Source organism: Manis javanica, chromosome 3, assembly GCF_040802235.1.
Source record: "Manis javanica isolate MJ-LG chromosome 3, MJ_LKY, whole genome shotgun sequence".
In the NCBI taxonomy this organism is placed as follows: domain Eukaryota; kingdom Metazoa; phylum Chordata; class Mammalia; order Pholidota; family Manidae; genus Manis; species Manis javanica.
Window position 1 is genome coordinate 9,038,380 of NC_133158.1, and position 19,962 is coordinate 9,058,341.

General features: G+C 39.9%; 1 protein-coding gene across 25 annotated transcripts in view; it reads right to left on the bottom strand.

Annotated features, from left to right (window-relative positions):
• Nucleotides 1–19,962, bottom strand: part of FHIT (fragile histidine triad diadenosine triphosphatase) — a 1,286,968-nt gene that overhangs the window by 595,517 nt on the left and 671,489 nt on the right. The gene's annotated exons all lie outside the window — the stretch shown is intronic.

Genomic DNA, 19,962 nt, shown 5'->3' on the forward strand with positions numbered 1-19,962 from the left:
ATAGAAAAAGTCATGTCAAATTTTAATGTGGTTGCTTACTAGCTGCATCTAAAAAAAAAGGCAAGCAGATATTGGGCATTTCTGCTAATCTAGGTAAGGCTCTCGACCACTGAGAAGAAAATAGAAATAAATGGTTGCTCAGATGGTTCAAGATAGCAGGTAATTTTGTATCATTGTACGCCGCTCTGGAGTTCAACAGAGTACTGAAGAAGAGAAAGCCTACATCTAAGGGTGAGAAAGGAAGACAAGCCAGTTGGTATGTGGACATTTATAGTTATAAGAATGACACAGGTTAATTTCATCCTCACCAAGAAATCATCAATAGATTCTCACAAGGTCTTACTGTATATAAAAGTATTGCAAGAGTAAACTCATAGACACGGGAAGTGACTGGTGGTTACCATGGAGGAGACACTGAGATGAGTGGGTAGGAAGGGGGAGGGGGATAATGGGGCACAGAAATTCTCAATCATAATATAAGCTGGTCATAGGGATACTAGTACAGCTTGGAGAATATAGCCAATGACTCTGTAACATCTTTCTATGTTGACAGATAGTAACTATGCTTGTTGGGGGTGAGTATTTAATGATGTGGGTAACTGGTGAACCACTGTGCTGTATACTTGAAACTAATATAAAATTGTATATCAACCATATTTCAATTCAAAAAGAAAAAAGTACTGCAAGAACTTATTTAAAATTAATTAGCAAGAGATAAATTTATAGTGTTCAAATTGCTTTTTTAGTATGAAAATAATTGTCGCAAGCAGATAAAAGCTATCAACAACTACTTAAAATGCATACTAGTTACTTTTCACAAAAAGCATTAAAAAACTATTACAAGTAATGCTTTCACAAAAAGTATTAAAAACCAAAGTTTAATTTCCATATATAGGATAAACAGTATATATCTTTCATTTTAAAAATGCAAGAGTTAATGAGTCAATTTTCCTGAAAAACCACTGAGGACAGAAGCTTCATGATCCTGAAATTATTATTTCAAATGTCATTTAAGAGGCTTATATAATGAATTCAATAATACATTAAAAGGATCAGACACTACAATCAAGAGGGATTTATTCCAGGGATGCAAGGATGGTGCAACATCCATAAATCAACGTGATACATCACTTAAACAAAATGAATGATAAAAAACATATGATCATTTCAATAGATGCAGAAGCAGCATTTGAAAAAATTCAACCCATTTATGATAGAAACTCTGAACAAAACAATCCCATTTACAACTGTATCAAAAAGAACAAAATTGCTAGGAATAAATTTAACCAAGGAAGTGAAAAACCTGTATATTGAAAACTCAAAAACATGAATGAAAAAAACTAAAGACAGAAATAAATGAAAAGATATCCCATGCTCATAGATGGGAAGAATCAATATTATTAAAATATTCATATGACCCAAAGCGCTGAACAGATTTGATGCAATCCCTATCAAAATTCTAATGGCATTTTTCATAAAACTAGAACAGGGGAACCACAAAAAAGGCTGAAGAGCCAAAGCAATATTGAGAAAGAACAATGTTGGTAAAGAAAGCTAGAGGCATCACTGATTCAAAGTACATTTCAAAGCTATAGTAATTAAAACAAAATGGTACTGGCATAAAAAGAGACATATAGATCAATGAAACAGAATTGAGGGTTCAGAAATAAATCCATACATATATGGTCAATTAACTTATAGCACAGGAGACAAGAATATGCACTGGGGAAAGACAGTCTCTTCAATACACAGTATTGGGAAAACTGGAGAGACGCAAGCAGAATGAAACTTGAGCACTGTCTTAACACCATACACAATAATTAACTAAAAATGGATTAAGGACTTGAATATAAGACCTGAAACCACAAAACTCCTAGAAGAAAATATAAGTAGTAAGCTCCTTGTATAAGTGTTAGTGATGATTTTTTTTAAATCTGACACTGAAAGCAAAACAAAAGCAAAAATAAACAAGTGGGACTACATCCAGCTAAAAAGCTTCTGCACAGCAAAGGACACCATCAACAAAATGAAAAGGCAACTTACAGAATGGGAGGAAATATTAGCAAATCATATAGTTAATAAGAAGCCAATATCCAAAATACATAAAGAATTCATACAATTCAAGAGCAAAAAAAAAAAAAAACAATCCAGTTAAAGAACGGATTGAATATCAGAATTTACATTTTTCCAAAGAAGACATACAGATTGCCAAGAGGGACAGGAAAAGATGCTCAACATCATTAATTATCAGGAAAATGAAAGTCAAAACCACAATGAGATATCACCTTATACCTGTCAGAATGGTTATTATCAAAATGACAAGAAATGACAACTGTTGATGAAGATGTGGAAAACAGGGAACCCTTGTGTACTGTTGGTGAGGATGTAAATTGGTACAGCCACTATGGAAAACAGAATGCAGTTTCTTCAAAAAATTAAAAACTACCATATGATAGCAACTCCACTCCTGGATATTTATTCAAAGAAAACAGAGACACTAACTCAGAAAGATAGCTGCCCCCTCATGTTCACTAAAGCATTATTTAGAATCGCTAAGCTATGGCAACAACCTAAGTGTCCATCAATGGATGAACAAATAAAGAAATTGTGGTATGTATATGCAATGGGATATTATTCAGACAAAAAATAAGAAATCTTGTCATTTGTGAAGACATGGCTGGACCTTGACGGCATTACACTAAATGTATTAGACAAAGAAAGGCAAATACCATATGATCTCTCTATATGTGGAATATAAAAACAAAAAGCAAGCTCACAGATAAAGAAAATAGATTGGTTGGAGGTGGGGGGAAGGAGGTCAAAAGGTGAAAAAAAACAGAGGTTCTCCACATGCAGGCTAACTTCTCAAAAGCACTCTGTTTTACTTAGTGACTCTCTCAAAATACGTACAATCTAAGATTTTTTATTGTCTTATATGGAGTAAGGAGGCAAAATTTAAAGTTTAGTCTTTGCAAAATAAATCCAACCACAGATTCTAGGATCTTGCACAAGCGTGAAACCTTAAGCAGTGTGCCAAAGTCCAATTTAGGGAGAAAAATTTGAGAGGCGCTGGTGAAGCATTAACTCCTCCTAAGATGTTACGTCATAAACACGTACAGGAACGCACAGGATTTCAGTCTGAACCAATGGACAAGGCTCTAAATTCCAAAGTACTGTGGATAACATGATGCTAATGCCAATATTCTTTACACATCAGGAAATTCTTAAATTTGTTCTTAAGTCTGATGAATTGATTCTCCCCAGTCTATTCGATAGGACATTTTACCTCCTGTTAAGAAGGAAAGCTTTTCTTTTTCTTATTTCAACTTGGCAATTATCAAAGAAAACAGCATCTGCTGCAGGGGGAAAAAATGGCACATTATTGTTCATGACCTCCCCTCCTCTTATTAAGAAAATAATCCACTTAATGTATCCGAAAGGACAATAATCCTACCACTCTGCTAGGGAAGCACAGACTCCCAGGGATCCGAGCCATTGATAAAAACACCGGGGAAAGTGCCAAATGGCCACTACTAATGACTGTATTTACTGTGTTTCTGGATCTACTGGCCATATTTTGGCTGATCTTTCTGGATTGTGTCTTTGCAGCTGAATGTTCTTTACTTCCCACGTAATGCAAATGACAGGGAGGATGTTTGTCTATTTTGTGATTGGCAAGGTAAAAACTTAAAATCATGTTTTTGCTTAGGTCACCACAAAATGGGCCAGATGGTGGTTATGAAAAAGAAAAGGCTTTCAACAAACCTTACACATAATTTTGGGTAAATTACAAAAAAAAAAAGAAATGTCCCAACACAAATGTGGGCTGGAGCCACCTGAAAATGCTAAAACTCTGGTGGAAAGAGGTCTCAAAGAGGTGAGCATCTGAATTTTCCCTTTGGAAAACTGCTGACTCCTTAGAAGAGTTAAGTTGGATCATATGTTTTATATATTTCACTAACGTACCATTATATTTATTATTGGGGGGGGAACCTGTTCACCTGTGTTACCTTAACTTTCAGGATTTTAGCCTGGAATGTTTATCAAAATAAAATAAGGGGAGTTCACCATCATTTATTCAAGGAGAATCCTGAAGTGGGAAACCGGGGCACGCATTAGCGTGCATTCCTCATGACCCAACAGAAGGTACTTTTCTCAGAGGTGTATGAGGACAAAAAATAAGACCAACTTCACACTTCAGCCCCTAACACATTCTCAGTCTCATCTCCCTTCTCTCTGCCAAGATTTAAGTTTTATTCTGAACGCGCCTTCCGTTGCAAATCTCCCTCCCTCTGCAGCTGCCCTGGTCTCTCCCGACGTCACAGGAACCGTACCCACTCTGTCAGTTTTGAGTGCTGTACGCTAAGCACCAATCGTGACCTAGGGACTGGGCAACCTCGCTCCATTCTCAGAGCCAGGCCAGGAGGCAGCTGTTTCTATCTCCATTTCACAGATGGGCAAACTCTAGCTCAGGGAAGCTAAGAATCTGGCTCACGTTTTCTCAGCTAAGAAGGGACAAAGCTGAGGTTCCCATTCACATCTACCTCTCAGGCCTGTGTTGGTGATAACAGAAGGAAAAAGAGCCCGTTTTCAGAAGAGAGGAAGTTCTCTTCCTTACATGCAGTGAGTGATTTCCACTAGCTCTTAACTGAATACCTACAGCACTGATCACAGGGGAAGCCTGTGATTTAGTCGAAGGCACAGCCATCAAGAAATTAGCACATTTAAAAACTATTCAAGTGAGCCAGGCATGGGAGAGAGGGCAAGACGTGGGGTAGGGAGTTAGGAAGGAGTGGGAGAAACGTACTGAGGGAACGTAAGGCAGCCCCTATGAAATAGCTTCCCTGACTTTAACAAGGCGAGAGAGTAGCTCAGAAATGGGAGTCCCTAGACCAACAGGTAAAGGTCTTAGTCCAGGACCAGGCAGACGCCATTCCTAGCTGCGTCCCCCATGTGCCATATATTGAGCTCATATTAAGTGAATTTGAACACTCTCTCACTCTTTCCTAAAATTGAAACATCTACAATGGTAAAGACATTGCCATGGATCTGAAAGCTGCAGAGAAAGCGGCCTGCAGGGAGCAGAGAGAGAGAGAGAGAGAGAGAGAGAGAGGGAGAGAGTGTGTAGCTTATAAATTATTCTTGTAAACTGATTACAAATTAGTTATGAGACTGGTACTGTGTGGTTGTCTACATCAATAACAAAAGAGCAAACAGGCAAAAAAAATGCAGATCAGAAGAAATACAACCTCAGTCACTTCATATTAAGTGATCATTCACTCATCCATTTGCTTCAATATTTATTTAATATCTACCACATGCCAGGCATTGTGCTATAGGCTAGGGGATAGACCGATGAACAGAATAGGTATGGTTTTAGCAATTACAGATCTTATGATCTAGTTGGGGAAACAGATGATATTCAAGTAAAACAGAAATAAATACATAACTACAAATCATGACAGGGTGAGAAGGAAACAAACTGCAGGCAGTGATAAAAACTGGCAAGACAGGTAGGTGGGCAAGGAGAGCGATGTTCACATCAGGTGGTCAGGAAAGGCCTCCAGGAGTCTGAGCTCCGTAAAGCAGCCGCTTCTCACACTTGAGCAGGCATCAGAATCACACGGAAGTCCTGCTAAGCACCTCGCTGAGCCCCACCCCTTCTTCACAGCTTGTTTCAGTAACTGCGGAGAATTCCTATTGCTAATACGTTCCCGGGTGATGCTGCCTCTGATGCCACTGGTCTGGGGAACATCAGTTCAGAACTGGTCTAGAGCACGGTGCCTGAGGGGCAGAGCTACAAGACCTGACTGGGAGATGAAGCAAGGAAGGTGTAGGCATCCTTACAAATGATTGGTGATGGTATCGGTGCTAAATCAAAACCAGTCTAGGACAAAGATTCACTCTAGAGTATCCAGACAATCGTTGCTGTTTTCTTTCCTTACCCTCCTGTAGGTTAAGAACCTGTAAGAAATTTGATCAAGGAATACAAGGAACCTACTCCAAAATCAAACAATGCATTTTCCTAGGTATTCCTGAATTCACACAGCACCTGGCATACAAAGAACTTGATGTTGTCAGGGTATATTTAATAGAGAAGCATTCAAAGGTTGGTAGCTGTCTTCACACATGTGACCATTGAAAGATTATGGCAAGAAGGCATTTCTGTTAATAGAAGAGGCTACAATTACTGTAGGTGGAATCTAAACTGTTTACAAAGAAATGTACTTGACTTCATAAGGTTTGACATATTTAACTGGCTTCCAAAGGAGGATAATCTTTATTAGTATTTTCAAAGATAGGAAGACAACAGAATTTTGAGGATCTTGTGGCTCTCAAACTTTAGTCTGCCCAAAGATCATCTGGGATCTTAAAAGTGTAGATCCCCCGGGCTACCTTCAGGATTGTGATTCAGATTATGTGATGTGATGCCCAGGAATCTGCATTTCAACAGACGTTCTGAGGCATTCTGGGTTGGTTGACTGAGGACCGCAGTTTGAGAATGACCTACTGAAGGCCTGGTTCCCCATTAAGGGGGACACCCAGATGGATAACCTCTCAAGCATTTGACTGAGATGCAACTTTTACTGAAGGATTATTAGGTGCCAGGTACTATGCTGGGCACTCCTCAAAAGCATCTCCTTTAGTCTTGAATAATGTTAACATTCATATTTAAGCAATGAGAAAAATGGGACCTAGCAAGGCAACATAATCTGTCCAGGGTCATGCAGCATATAAATGAGAGGGCCAGAATGTAAACTGAGAGGGTTTTGCCTCCAATCACAGATCTCCTTCAGTTACACTGAGCTCATGATTACCAACCTCTTTGAAGCTTCAACGATCATTAAGTGATTCCCTGGCAATCCCAAGTTTTCCTCAAGTATAAGGTAACATACACTTCTAAATTAAACAGAAGCAAAGTTGAACTATGTCTTGAGACTTGGGAAGATCTTGAGCTACTTGAAAGTATTAACAGGTGCTGGACAATCAAGGGCATGGCTCAAGGACAGAGTCCCTAACTTAAAGACTTAAAGTTGTTTTCCATTAATAGAAAGCTTGACACATTTTTCCTTCACGGGTCACAGACAGAATCTTTACCAATGTAGGGCAGAGAATGGAGACAAAGGCCTTCATTTAAAAAAAAAATATCCGCCACAGTAAATCTGGGGAAAGGAAATCCTGGGGCAAAATACCTCTAAAAACCAATATCAGTCAAAGGGAGAAATAAAGTTGAAAATCCATTTATTGCTTACAAACTGCAGTCCGGGGCCTTCTCTCTTTCCTGCTCCAGCAAAAATAAAACCGGCCCTTCCCTCATCTCTCAGGTACAGAGAAGCCCTCCTGTTGCCCCGGTAATTACCCACTGAAGTGGAGATGAGCTTCTCTCCCCCTGAGAAATGATGCAAATGAACTAAAGCCATACTTTTCTCCACCTCTGAATACCTACTGATAAGCAGATGTACTAAAGCCAGGGGAGATATTCTGGAAATACTACAATTTTACCCACAACCACTTTCATGGATTAGCTGTGTTAATATCAGTAAGTGACTTAACCTCTCTTATCCTTACTTTCCTCACCTATAAAATGACATAATATTAATACTTACCTCAGGGTCACTGTGTGCTTATGTCAAGTAACTTTTGATATATTTAGCATAGCCCTTAGAACATAGTGGTTGTTCGTAGATGTAACTATTCTCATTTCTTGTTTATTAAATGATCACCTTTAAGGGGCATGCCATGCCATTATAAAAATTGAGGGGAAAACCCCACAAAGGGCCAAGAATCATATGAAAGATGGCCAACTGCATTAGAAGTAGGACAAGGCAAAAAGCAATTACAGCATTCAGCTGTTCATTTGTAACAAATTATTTTTCATGTTGTAATACAGAAATTCTATTTCTTCTTATTATCTTAGAAGTCAGTAAACTTTTTCTATAAGGGGACAAATAGTAAATACTTTAGGCTTTGTGAATCTTAAAGTCTAGTCTCTCTGGAAAAACTCAATTTAACTGTTGTAGAAAAGCAGCCACAGACAATACATAACTGAATGGACATGGCTGTGTTCCAGTGAAATTTTATTTATAGATGCTGATATTAGAATTTCACATAATGTCTCATGTCAAGAATTCTCTTTCTTTTTTCTTTCCAACCATTTAAAAATGTGAAAACAATTCTTAGCTTGTGGGCCACACAAAACAGCGTGGGCTGGGCTTGGCTGACTGCTGGTCACAGTTGCCAACCCCTGCCTTACAGTAATCTTCACACACGCACACAGGCACGGACAGACACAGCTACTCATTAAAGCTGTGAAAACCTGAAAACGACCATCAGCTCAATGAGGAAATGCCTAAATAAACAAACCTTGGTAGATCTGTAATCTGGAACACTATGACAGTAAAAAAGGGTAAAGTCATTCTAAGATACTACTAATAAAAGACACTCCATAAACTGTTTATTGAAAAAGCTCCGGTTCTACAGGTACAATATGAGTCCATTAGCAAAAACAAAAGCAAAAAAATTCCAATTTAACACTGCTCTGTTTTCTTCTGAAATTTTTACTGACATGCAAATACACATCTTTCAAAAGTTTAGAGGAATGAGCACAAACTGATCGCAAAGGTTTAGAGGGTTATGAGTGTAAAAGGATAAGGTTTATCTGTATCATTTCCATTTTGTCCAAGGAGACTGGATTCATGGGGAAACAGCTGAAAAGCTGAACTGCGACTCAGAACACAAAGGCTTCAGGCCTCGCATGACTGTAGCCCTGAGAAGATGTGAAAGAGGAGGAGGTGGGCCACTTTGGTCTAGCGTTCTGTGATCCCAGGCCCGCAAGCAGTCCATTTGCTGAGACTGCGTTACCTGCTATTTACAATGTTAGGATTTCTGTCTCAAAAACCAACCAGCACACAGATAGAATGAGAAAGGATAAAGAATAAAGCCAAGGAACATGCATTCTTTAAGAGCACACCTGGGGACCTCCCAGCAGATTCCTTATGTATTCTTATTGTGAATGTCACTGTTCTCAGTGATCAAGAGACTGATGACAGCATCGGAAAAATACGATGCAGAGTCACATTTCAGAGAGAGAGAGAGAGAGAGAGAGAGTGTGTGTGTGTGTGTGTGTGTGTATGTGACAGGGGCGGGCTCTGACCACATCAGCTTGCCTAACCAAATCAGAGAAGGCAGTGGTCACAGCAGATACCCTGTCTCAGTTCATTACTCGACACCTGTTAAATGTGATTAACAGCCCTGGCTAATTATGTGTTAAGAGCATCTCAGGCTGTAATGGATCCCTAAGGTCTGTGAAGTTGACTTCATTTACATGTTTGTCTCCTTCCACAAGGTCTCAGCCAAACATCACAAAAATCTACTGAGCATTTTATGAACTCCCATGTGATCACCTCCGAGTTTCAAATATGCCAGCGTCTTCTGATGAAGGACAGCAAGTGCCTGAGATGTATATTTGTTCAATAAATAAAACAGGCAAGGTTTGTATTTTATGGGGGCACAAATGGGCCTCTTGTTGCAATTAATATTATAAAAGGCTGCCAGCCTGTGTGCATTGTATTAATCATGTCATTGTGTGATCTCAGCTAGAAGACTGCACGGCATTTAGGTGGCAGAATGCTCTCAGAGTCTCTTCTCTCTCACCTTAAATAAGGCAAAACTGCAAAAATCACAGATCAACAAGGCTTCAAGAGAGAGATTTTTGCTTATTTCAAATATACATTAAAACATCAGTATATTATGTCATACAATTATTTACATATAATATACATAATTGTTACATTAGTATATATTAAATAGTAAATACATAAGTATTCAATATATATTAAATACTAAACACACAGAAGTATCTCAGACTACTAGACAGCACAGTTATCAAGGTATATTTCTTGCTTCTCTTAAATGGTATGGAACCTAAAGAATTTAGATTCCTCCTAAGGTAAAGTCAGCTAACTAGCCCTCCTTTTCTTTTTTGGCAGTGGGAGTAGAGTTGGAGGCAGAATTAATTCCTTCTTCATTCCTATTTGCTTAGTATAGCAAAATGATGGCCCAGAAGTAACTCTACCAACAGTTGCACGTGACAGAATATTACACAGCAGATAAAAACACTGAAGAGTATACAAAATACAAATATAGAATTTCTGTATTATAACATCAAAAATAGTACTGACACAAAGACAGTCTGATCCACAGAGCAGGAAAAAGTAAGCTGTGAGTGTATAGCATACAGTGATCTAATTTTGTAAAAATACCAAAGTCCACATCTTTGCAGGCATTGTAGATGTGCGTATACACAAGCAAGGATCTGAAAACATGCATGACAACAAGGTCTTACAAGCAAACTCATTTTGCCTCCTTCAGCCCTAGCGTGTGTCTCAAAAGACCTGTAGGGTTTTCACAACCAGAAAGGGGCTTTCAGGGTCCCTTCTTGCCCAGCAACAGCACGGTGCTGCAGATCATGTGCTCTGGAGCCGGGCAGCTGCCCCTTAAATCTCACATCTGCCCCGTCCTGGCCTGCGCATCTGGGGCAAGTTAGTACATTCCCTCTGCCTGGGCCTTTGCCTCAGTTGCACAGTGGAGCTAATGGTGCCTTCCTCAGCGAGTTGCTGGGAGGGTTGAATGATCTAATAACTGCGCAGCTCTTGGTTCAGCAAGTGCCTCCAACGGTCATTTCTCTGTCATCATTAGCTGGCATCGTCATCTTGTCTCAGTCCGAATGGGAAAGTCGTTTAATCGCTACTTTTCCTAATTTGCCGTGTGTAAAACAGGGCTGAGAGTCAGCAGTGTCTCCGTGTCCCTTCCAGCAGCCCCCATTACCTGACCCAACAAATAAAATCACTAGTTCTTACATTCCTGAAACCACTTCACCCTGTTATTACAGATCAAGATGATCCACCTTGTTTCTAAGCTGAGTTAATTTGGGGTGCAGTCTGAAGGTGATGGGTGGGCTGGACTGACAGCTTTTCCTGGTGGCTGGCAGTTATGTTAGCACATCTGTGCTTTTTATTCCCTCCAATGTTCTTTTTACTAGAAGTTTCCTCCTCCTCTAGTTTCTTACCATCAGTTGCTGTTTCCTATTGTCTGCAACTTTCTGTCATCTTTGTGAAACCTAGGGTTCAGTCGCATCTCCACTTGCATTAAGTGAATCTCAGCAAAGGTACTGTCATCAGCGGGGTTCAGTTTCCTTAGGAGTAAAATGGGGATAAACACCATCTACTTTTTTCCTGTTACTTTTGAAATAACTTTGATTTTTACCAATTTCAGAATTCATGCCCATTTTAGAAAACAAAGAAAGAAAACAACAGAAGAGAATAAAAACCATCCATAATCCCATTACCAGTTTCAAAAGTCTGTTGTATTTCCTTTTAATCCTTATAAATCTTAAGTTTGGGATCAGGTGGTTTAGAGAATTCTGAATTCTTACTTTTCTTTTCTTTCTTATTCTCTCTTTCCAGATCACTTTCAATATTCACTTTCAGTCTGATATGTTTAAAGGAACACCCTTCACTGTGCTTCCCGTATACCCACGATCAGAATCATAAAAGCTGTTTTGTTTTTACACACACACAAAAAAAGCTTTACATATTACCTGCAACTTGCTTTGCTAATTTTACAGTATATCATGGGCAAATCTCCACATCAAATATACATTCTCACTTTTAATTTCATAATAATCCACAGCATAGCTCCACCACAGTCTATTCAGCCCATCTCCTAACCATCAAAATTAATTTTGTTTCACATTTTTGCCACTATGGACAATGCTGCAAAATAACCTTTTGTGTCTGTGTATGTATATAAAATGCAAAATAGATTCATAAAGGTGAGACCACTGTGTCAATGGCAAGGTTCATTTTTAATGTAAAATGATATGGCCAAACTGCTAAACAATGTATACTGCCCCCAGCATTTCTTTCTGACTAGCTGGAATGTTATATATTTTTAAGTTTTGTGCAAATCATAGGTGAAAAATCTTGTTGTTTTACTAAGCAGTCCTTTGAGATTAATTCTTCCCTTTTACTGGTCATTTGGATTTTTCTCTTGGTCAAACAAATACAGGTTGTTTAGGGGAACACACACTCTAATGCATCTTTGTTTCCATCTTGCCTTACAACTGCTTTGCACATCAGGGTTAATCCCTTCATCCCATGTTTTATTACCATCATATCTCTTCCTTGTCCCTTTTGCTTTGGAAGCTCTAACTTTTCTTCTCGATTTCTTGCTCTGCTGTCATCACAATTACCTCCAGAAAGAACTAAGTTTTCTACCCGCCCCCAGTCTTTTTTTTTTTTTTCCAAGAGAGAATAAAGTTTTGAACAAAGACAGTTTTGATGAGATGGCTAGAAACACTACTTTTCTTCATTGGCATTTTGGAAATATTGCTCAGTGGTTTGGGACCTATTTATTTCTACTGTCTCCATCTATCTTTGCTTTATGGCTTTTGACTTTTGCTGCTTTAACTTCACATTCTGTTTTGCTCCACTTCTCCTGTTTAGCTGCCAGGTTTGGTCTGCTTTCACTGATTTACTGTATCTAACCTCATTCCCTCTCTGGATTCTGAATCCCATCTTACAAAAGGCTGCTTTCAGCTCACAGACTCCCTCTTATTGACTGAATGAAGTTTAGTTCAATCAATAAGCATTTTAGCATAAGTGGGTTCAATTCCAATAGCACAGATGTTTTCATATAGTTTCAGATGATGGGACCGAGAAAATTTAATTATTTTTGTAAAACACTGTTAAATAGTGACATATTAAAATTCATCCTATAATCTAGACACAGTTCAAGTTAGGAGAAAATCATGATTCAGATATGCATAACTACGTAATAAAGCATTATTGTATTCATTTTTATTATTCCATTTCTACAGAGGTAGTGTGCTATTTATTACTATTGAAGCATTATAATAATATACCAGCCCAGAAAAATGAAGTTTTTGAATATTTTCTAATTTTCCTCATATAATATCAACTTGCTAGGTTTTGCTTATTTGGGAGCTAACAGCAAATGTTTAAGAAAAGAGTAAGTTCAAATAACTAGAAATGGAGGACCTTATGTTAAATTATTTCCTGCCTTTGAGAAAGCACAACTTCTCCCCATGGGGATGGGAAGCCCCAAAGGCAGCAGAGACGCTAGTTCAGAGGCTGTAGCCAAACTTCACTGTTAAGATGTTTATAGCCTAGAGCAAGGTAGTGGCAGGAAGGAAAGAGATTAGAGATCCATTTTAAAGGATGAACTAATAGGATTTGCTACAGAGTTTTTAGGCAGTGTGAGGGCATATTTTGACATTTTAAAAGCCTGTACCTTTTAAAATTTCTGACCAACTGCCAATCAAAATCTCAGCTTGGTTACCCTTGCTTATATGTGGTATCATTTGTCTTTGACCGGACTACACAATTACAACTCCAGCTTGCAGTTTTCAAGTACTTCTCATTCTTTATGGTATGTCCTAAAGTCCAATCTCAGACAGTGTGGAAATATTCCAAAGATGTACGGGCAGAAGCCTGACTTATGAGGAGCTAGCAGGCAATAGATCTGTTACCTCTGGAGCAGTTTTGCTAAAGAATCAATTGCACAGCTAGCACCACAAAGCTCGGGGGCCAGCAGTACTCAGGTGAAATGTCCAGGGGTCCCCAACTACAGTGTGTCCTTTAAAGGGGCTCCCTTTTATAACTAAGGTTTTTGAAGCTCTTCTCATATCTTACCATGTGTTAAATATCTTAAAGAATCAACATTTGTTCTTCACGACCTTTATTTTTGTTGTTGTTACTATTGTTGAAGGACAATCAATTGTGATTTGCATAAACTCAAGGGCAGTCTACAAGACGCTGGCAGTAACTCAGATGGAAAAGTGCATGTCTTCTCCTGGTGAGGTGTTAGACATAAAAATGGCTTTCATTTCCTAATGGAGAAAAAGACCTACGTCTTTCTGGACACAAAGTCTACCCTCTCCTCTTGACCCCAAACAGCAGCCTGAATGGTCCTATAAGAATGCTATCATGTACCTGGACGCAGGGGACCCTCCTCCACGGTTTTCCACTGCCCCAAGGCACGAGGCTCTCTGGGCTCTCAACCCCAGGTGACCCAGCCCAGTTTTTAATATAAATATTTTATAATGCCCTCTTCCCCTTCCTGAAATGACAACTACCATTCAAATAATTTACCTACAGTCCTTGGGGTAGTGCCATGACTTGACAGTCATTATAATGCCTCAGCTTCACTATAAAGGAAGAAATATTAGGATGGAATAAAGTATGTCAACAGAAGCTCTCATTCCCCCAGACATACACAGGGGAACGTGCGGGCTCCATTTCTCCAGCCAGCATCCCGTACCTACAGAAGGAGCATGAGATGAAACACCTCAGGCGGCAGAGCAGAGGGGCGGAGAGAATCCAGGTTCATGTGATTTCAAAGAGCTGCTGAATCACCCAATCCTGAAGCCCATCCTATGTTCAGATTTTCCAATGACCCAAGCCAATAAAGTACTTTAATGTTGAACTTTCTGCATTGGGCTTTCTGCCTAGGTCATCAGACGTTATAACCAATACATCCAGCAACGAGCCCAGAGCATGAGCGACAGCACCAACTCTCACAGACTGTCTCAAGCAGGCTTTATGTGATCACCCAAGGAAAACATGAAAGTCACTGCTTCTTTCTGATCTCTCAGTGAGAGAGATTACAGACTTCGTAGGAATGATGTGTTACCACAACAGCCTAATCTAAGTGTTTAGAAACATGTTTCCACAGAATAATCCCCAAAGAGTAAACTGCAAGCTTTCTGATTTCTTATGTGCTTTGACTTGAGTATTGCATAGTTGTCAGGGCTGGAAGGCAGTGCTACAAATAGTAATCCACTGTTATTACGGCTGGTCACCCATACCTCCTCCTCCCAGCCCTGGAGCAGCTAACTAAGGCAGATGAACAATAACAGCAAACCCGAAACCCGCACTTATGTGGCTTTTCACCAGCATGGGGAGAAAACTAAAAGCCCATAGTGAACTTCTTTTAAGTCAGTACTTCCTTTTTTTTCCCCTAGTATCATAATAAAATCATTTCCCCCATCCTTTTTCCTCATTCTTTCCAAAAAGTAAAATAACTACTGAAATAAACTGACAGTGTAACCATTTATGTTGTACTCTCTCCTCATCTCACTTTTATTTAATTATAATTGTACTACAGTAAGTACAGAAATAAGAGCAACCACTGGTCTGGAGCCATCGGTATACTGGGCCTCTATTCTAAACACTTTCAAAACACCAACTCCGTTAATCCCATAGTAACCCTAGAAGGGTCATCACAATTTTTTTTATCACCAGTTAACAGCTGAGAACCCCGAGGCTTAGGGAGGTTAAGTCACCCCAAAGCCAAAAAGCTGTAAACCAAGAGCTGAAGGGAGGGAGGGTCGGTGCTCTAACTCGTAGGCTCCGCCGTCTCTCGATACAGAGCGTGCTGAGCAAAGACTGGCTGATACTGGAAAACATGTCTTGAGATGATTTGAAAATGAACTTGCAGGCATCTCAACGCTTTTAGATGCAGGAGGATAAATACTATTTTAACAAGGGAACAAATGTAAACACGAGGTATTCTTGAAGAGCTTACAAAGCTAAACTTAGAAACTCACCCCTACCCTGTTCTAGGTGGTCATCTTTAAGCTTCCACATACTGAAGCTTTGGTTTCAAGTCACATTCTCATCTCTCTGATGTACTCACACCTACACACTCACCCCTGTGCATGTGCACACACACAACACATGCCAAATTAATGGGAGAAAAATAAAACAACATTGGCCTTCTCCTCTCTGCTTTTGATCAAACGCAGCTACAGAGGCAGCAGGGGATAACTATATTGATGTTTACTCCACGTATAAGTGCTTTGACGAAAAACATGCAGGACTAACTTTTTATGTAGTATTCTGAAGGAAAAAAGATGCTGGAAAAAAATCCAGCCCCGCCGGGGAGCGGCACGTCTAGCAATGAAGTGTTCTTTATCTGTAGTGCATCTAGGTGATCAAACCAAAAATAACTGGTCCACAGGCTCTGAAGTTTTCATCAGTAATCTACCTTTTGCATTCATAAATAAATCAAAAAGTAATTTTAATCCTACTTCCCTCTAACTTCTAACATCACAGCAAATACCTTTATAATAAGCAAGGGGCAAATGAGGCGACTTTCTCAGATGCAGGTGGGCAAGGAAGAAAGCTTAGCTGAATTTGCCTGCTTCTGCGGGAGAAGCACATGGTTGAAGGAAGAATGGCCTGAACGCATTTCCACGAGGGCCAACAGCAGCTTTGCGAAGCAACCACATGCACAGGGGATGGAAAATGTTATCCTGCAGTAAAGGTGAATAGAGGGCTGAGCGTGGAGATGGACACGGACAATAAGCTCAGTTATGAATTGTGGCTGACACTGATAGGAAAGCCAATCTTGTTTAATTCCTTAAACCAGAAAATACCATAAAGGATGCAAAATAATGTCAAGACCACTGCCAAAGACGAATGAGCTTTCACCCCAGTGTTCAGTAACATCGACTCAGCCCCATGGTGCTCTCTATGCTGTGCCTCCGTTATTCAGAGAGCAAAACACAAGAAGCCAATAGGCGATTGTCTCTTCTCCTTGACTGAAAATAGTTCCCTATGATATACTCATTCACTTTTTTTGTAATTAGGTAAAATCTATTATAAAGCAAGAAACTTCTCCAAGAGGTCACAGATTTATCATGTTAAAATTCATGAAATTAGTTACAGGCTAAGTAGTTAAATCTGAATTATACACCACCCCATTAATTTATAATCAATAGAGATTAAAGGAAATGAAGAAGTAAATGATAAGATCAAATAAACACATATTCATTAGCATCTATTATGTTTAAGATGCCATAAAGGAGAGGCAGTATGGTGCTATGTTCTGTGCCTTCCAGGAACTTACTCTCTGGCTTGGGGAATCGATATGCAGCCTGGGAAAGTGTTCCCGCACGGCAATAACAACACAAGGGGTGTCACAAGCAATGCACGACAGAAGCAGGTAGAAAAGTATGTCTGCAATAGTGTGTGGATTCCAGAGTCTGACTCACGGGGTTTGAATCCTAACTCTACTGCTGGGCCAGCTCACTGACCTTGGACCCGTTATTAGTCTTTCAGTGCCTCGGACCCCTAAAATAATGGGGATAAACCAGCACCTATCTCCATGATGACTGTAAAAATTAAATGAGTTAATACTTGCCAAATTGCCAAGTGCTTACAAATAAGGCCTGGCACATAGTAAGTGCCACACACCTGTTAAATAAGGAAATACTATTGTCAGGGGCAAGACCTCTGTCACTCTGAAGTTTCTTCAAGTGCTGGTAGAATTTAAAAGGGGTCAAAGGGTATCACGTTAATTCGTCCCTTACCACTGATTCTTTCCCTATTGCTACAAACATTCTAAGGTCTCAACTCTAAAAATTAAAACTGATAAATGGTCCTCTGCTTTTTAACTCCCTGCAAAATCTCCTCTCTCCTTCCCTTCACTGAAAAACTTTGAAGACTCGTCTGCATGTGCACCTATCTACTTGGTCATGATCATTAATTCTCCTGCCCCTTAACACCAGAGAACTACAGTTAGCCCGATGCCTAAATTCAACATCCTGTTTCCATCAGTCAGTGTCCTCCCATCTTTCTAGAACATTAAAAGTGATTCATGCACAGTCATCATAATTTTTACCTTTCTAGGCTTGTCACTGTCATTAGACTTGATTTCTAGAGAACCAAAGGACTTCCTTCCTCATGTCTACATCTCGTGGTACTCAGTGGTAACACCAAAAATTACATTACTTTGCTCAACTCTGCTAAGGAGACTTCTGAAATGGCCCCCAAGATTTCCGCTCTGGTGTATAACCCTTCTAATTCCCTCTTCTTAATCACTGGCAGGAATTTGAAAGGATGGAGTTCACTCCTGTGACTAGGTTACATTATGGGACAGAGGGATCTCGCAGAGCAGATGAAATTAAGACCCCCAGATCAGCTGACTTTGAGTTAATGACAGGAGAGTTTTTCCTGGGTGGACCTGACTTTGTCAAGTGAGTCCTTGAAAGAGACTGGGCCCTTCCAGACAGAAGAAATTCAAAGCCTAAAAAAAATTTAGCTGTAGCCCATGAGAAAGTAAGCCCCAGGTTATGAAAGGGCTTGAGGAGGCGGCCGTGTGGCCAGGGCGTGCAGGCATTTCCCAGGCTAAGAGTTGTCATTGACCAACAGCTTCCAAGATAATGGGGCCCTCAGTCCTACAATTGCAAGGAAATAAATTTGCCAACAGGGAGTTTGGAAGTGAACCTTTCCCTAGTCAGATAAGACACAGACAGCTGACACCAGAAAACCCAGGTAATATGTGACCAGTTCTGGCTCCAGGAAACTGTGAGGTAATAAATTTGGGTTCTTTTAAATCACTAAGGTTGTGGCAATTTGTTATGCAGCAATAGAAATGTCACATACACTGTCGCTGCTTCCCTCTGCTGCCTTCTCTTCTGGCTCTGTTGTCTTCACTTTCCACCTAAAGTGTAAAGTACGTAGTTCTTCTGTGTCACCACTCTCCAAAGTGATGTCCAGTTGAATCAGTTTAATAAGCATCCATATGTGGCTCTCTGGACTATTCTTCCCTCTTACATCCATGTCCTATTTTTCTTACTGCGTGATGATCCACTCTGTGTGAGCACCGTCAAACCCCTCATTTGAGGAATCCCAAACCTACCTTGATATCATCCCTCCTACCTTTTGCTCAAAGTAGTGCCCCCTTCAGCAGGGCCAGTCCTGTGCACAACATCTCCATTTTCCCAGCATCTAATTTGCAGGCCTCACGAGGAGACTCACCCTCTCCCCTTTACGGGTTTAGAATGAGCAATAACAAATCCTGTTGGCTTTCAACACTGCAGTTCACATTCATGTACTGTTTAATTCCCAATGGAATTTAGACCTTTATTACAACTAGCCCAGCCTTCTTCTATTTATGAAAATCCTATTTCAAAATCTCTACTTGTTTACAAGTAGGTCTTACAAAAGGCAATGGGACTAACATACCTCAAAAGGGCTCTCAGGTCCACACAGGTTAAGTTTTAAGTCTGAGCCCTGTCACTTAATTGCAATGGCCCTGATTTTTATGGCTCTGGGCCTTAGTTTCCTATCTGATTTTTGGAGACTATTTCCTATTTGATTATTAGTTATATAAATACCTGAATATTTATCTTACAGGATTATTGTGAGGATTACACGAACAGAGGTACAGTAAATGCTGGCCTAATTATTACCTGTAACATTGGCAGCAGAACCAGTTTCGCTGTCAGCCTGGCAAGTTTAATAAGGCCTCCAAGTCCTCTTTCTATACCCCCTTACTGAACTATCAGGATGACCTTGACCAATGCCTTTCATGGGAACCTCATCAGGGCCTGTTTTGGGTCTCCATTCAGCTGGTAAATTCTTGTAGAATATTAACAATATTGCTTGTTGATCCCTGTCTCCCTGAGCATTGACTACCAATTGCTGAAGAAAAATTGAGAAGTGGTTACAATGGAAAGTTTGGAGTTTGAGGGGAGGAGGACAGAGGAGGGGTGAATGCAATGGGCAAGCTCTACCTCAGCTGCAATCAAAACGAAGCAAAGACGCCCCTTGTGCTGAGATGTCTCTGAATGAGCAACCCCCTCGGGCATATGTGCTATTGTGAGATCGGTTCTTCTTCTGGATGGTTATGATTTTCCATGGGAGGCGGAGGCAGCCTGCTGTTGCTCAACTAGATACATGCAACGCAAAGAAAACAACCAATACCAATGGAATGATGTAACTGGTAAGCTTGACAAAGGTGTACAGTTAAAATTCTAGCTTTTTCCTACAGCAGCTGAAAATATCTCTGTGTAACAGGAAAAAGTTCAAATCATGTTGCTCAAGAGGGAACAGCACTGAAATCTATGACGGTGTCTCTTAGTAAAGTAAG